Source organism: Micropterus dolomieu, unplaced genomic scaffold, assembly GCF_021292245.1.
Source record: "Micropterus dolomieu isolate WLL.071019.BEF.003 ecotype Adirondacks unplaced genomic scaffold, ASM2129224v1 contig_1449, whole genome shotgun sequence".
NCBI classification, from domain to species: Eukaryota; Metazoa; Chordata; class Actinopteri; order Centrarchiformes; family Centrarchidae; genus Micropterus; species Micropterus dolomieu.
The window spans coordinates 1-2962 of NW_025730439.1; the positions used below are offsets into that span (position 1 = coordinate 1).

The following is a 2962-nucleotide window of genomic DNA, read 5'->3' on the forward strand; positions in this document are numbered from 1 at the left end:
AAGGAGGGGTTGGGTTTACCAGCTGATCCACAGTCTTAAACAGAAACCTGGGATTGTGTTTATGTGTAGTAATGAGTTCAGAAAAATAGTGTGTTCTCGCATCCTTAACCATGTTATTGTAGTTAATTAATAAATCCTTCAGACTGAGGTAATGGACTTGGAGACTGGATTTTTTCCATCTGCGCTCTGCTTTCCTGCATTCCCTTTTGAGGCTGCGAATGCTGTCATTTATCCAGGGTTGCTTACTAGCTTTAGACGTAGGCCTAACCTTTAGAGGAGCAGTAATATTTAGTGACGACAAGCAGATATGATTGAAGTGATCGACCAGATTGTTGGTGTTGGAATCAGACAGGTGTTGGCTTTGGCTCTGAAAGAATGCGCAAAACTTTGAAACACTTTGTTCATTAAAGACGCGAGATTAGACAGACCCATCTCCCTCCAGAGATCAGACAGACCCATCTCCCTCCAGAGATTAGACAGACCCTTCTCTCTCTAGAGATTAGACAGATTGTGGTTCAGTTAGACAGATCGTGGTGTTTTCAGTTGAGGTCAGTTGCGAGTGTTTTAGGCAGGACTCGGCGTACAGTTGCAGTCCACTCAGAGATAAAATCCACAAAATTATTCTGCTGATGATTCATCACTGAGCAGTTTCATTCCTCCACCCGAACCTAGCAGGAGGGAAGAAAAGGCGTGGCCATAAATCTGTATCTCACACCGGACCACCGGTCACAGACTAGCTGCAACGAAGCCCGCTGGTTGTGCTGGGAGTGGAGAAAGTAGCGGCTGAGACAGGAGTGACTTTTCACTGCTGTGTTTTCAATGCTGAATAAAGGCCCGGGAATGGCAGCAAAACCAGCTGATCTGAGTGGAGGTGCTGTGATCAGGGTTAGAGTCTCCCACAGGACAGGCAGAATCTCTGTGTTCAACAGATGAAACTCATTATGTGATTTGTTTTACAGTAACTTCCACGTACGAATATGAGACTGCTGAGAACCTGCAGAGGGAAGACGTCTCACTTTGTCCCCATTTCCTGATCCGACTGGTCTTCACACTCCAAACTCCACCTGAACCTCAGACCCACCTCGACTCAGTGCCTGTCCTTTCTATCGCCGACCGAGAGTCTTCCTCTCCAGCAGAACCTGACACAGAGTCTGGTCTGGACTCACAGCAGACGTTTCAGAGAGAAAGCAGTTACTGCATGAAACCTTTCTCTTTATTAGAAATGTTTGCAGGCGGACGAGCACGATAAACCAAGACGGGGCTAATTTTATACCAACAGAGCTCCTCTGCACCAGGTCTGATGTCTCCTCTGGACGGTTCTGCTCTTCTGAGACACTTCAGAGGACACATAACAGGGCTTTTCTGACTTCAGTGCTTTGCAGAAGGGCAGAATCTACCGACTGGACTGAAAAAGCACAGTTTTAAAGGGCAACAGTGACTAGCTATGCAACCTTTCATGAAGTGCATGTTGTAAATTGCTTCTAGCTGTGTTAATTTGTACATCTGGTGTAGTGAAATGTTCTGGTGCATAACGACAATCATAGTAAACTGTAGTTCAGTTGATGGAAGGGCTCTCTGTCATCTCACCTGTAAACTTTGGCTTTGATAAACTTGATAGATCAGCTTTCACTCATTCAACAGGAATGTTTTGTGGCTAGAATCAAATAAAAGATTTTTCTGTTGCTTGATGCTTCATGAAGCTTCTTATCAAAGCAAACTGATTCAGGTTCACGTCGCGAGATCTGGAACAACTCTGAGCTGAGGGACGAGGTGCTCCTCAGTCTGCAGCCTAAAACCATTTTCCTCACGTGGCAGATGCTTTTATCCAAAGTTACAATAGATATTAGTAAGGGCTGTTAGCGTGTACGGCATCAATGGGGAAGAAGTAATTCATGACAGCTCCAACGTGAGACTCAGCTTTTCTTTCTGCAAACAGAAACACAGACGGACAGAAAGCTGTTCAGCTCAATGTTTTTATGGGAATAGACATCAAATATGCAGCGACAGAGTCACGAACTTCTGCAGCAACGTAATCCTGTTTCTCTCACGATGGTCTGCAGACAACATGTTTCCTTCTGTAAACACAGCCTCAGTCTTTCGGGACACATGTCAATACAACGCTTGCATGTCAACAAAGAAACTGATTTTGTTGACTTCAGTCATTCCTTCTGTTCACTCTGGAACCTTGGATTTTAACCTAAGTGATGGAGGACAAAGTCCGCAGTGGAACTATATTCTACAGTTTATCTTAAGATGCAGCGCAGTCACAGTTAGACTTCTCTTCCAAAGTTACACTGTTGCTGGCTGCAGCTTCAGGTGGCTAACGTTAGCATTTTTCCATAGATCCACCGTTGTGTTCTGCTGGGCAGGTACTGTTCAGTGGGTTTATCACACAGCCTGTATAAACATGGACATGTTAAGTGTCCAAGATGTCGCTCTTAGGTTTCTGAAGAGCATCTGTGAAGCCAGTTAATTACATATTCAGTTGTCATGAAGGGGAAGTTCACTATAGAGAATCAGGCGGGTTATTTCTGCTGTAAAAGTTGTGTTTTTTAACATGGAGGTCTGTGAGGAGTGACTCAATTTGGAGCCAGCTTTAAGTGGACATTCAAAGAACTGCATATTTAGGTACCCTCTGGCCACTTAGACAGAACCAGAGGGGAAGTGTACTACAGTCACCTGATTCAGAGTTAATAAAAGAAAAACAGATGCTTGTTTAAGCATACAGAGGAGGTGACTGAATGAGCTGAAAACCTGTCAGCTCCTGCAGCAGCTGTTGGTTTCAGGTTTCAGGCTGCTGTTCAGAGGGTCTTCAGTTCAGGTGGAAAGTTGTCGCTGCAGCACTGAAACACCACCAGGACATTTATCCTGATTAATGTGACCAGCCAGCTGTGGTGACGACACCGTGTTCCTGCTGCCTCAGCACATCGGCCTTCATCTGCTGGATCACACATCCCGCTGC

The 2962-nt window shown here is 45.1% G+C and overlaps 1 long non-coding RNA gene across 1 annotated transcript; it reads left to right on the forward strand.

Annotated features, from left to right (window-relative positions):
* Positions 1-647: 647 nt before the first annotated feature.
* On the forward strand, positions 648-1683 carry LOC123964270. Its single transcript, XR_006823389.1, has 2 exons — positions 648-871; positions 960-1683. It is a non-coding gene; the product is annotated as an uncharacterized LOC123964270 (long non-coding RNA).
* The last annotated feature ends 1279 nt before the right edge of the window (positions 1684-2962 follow it).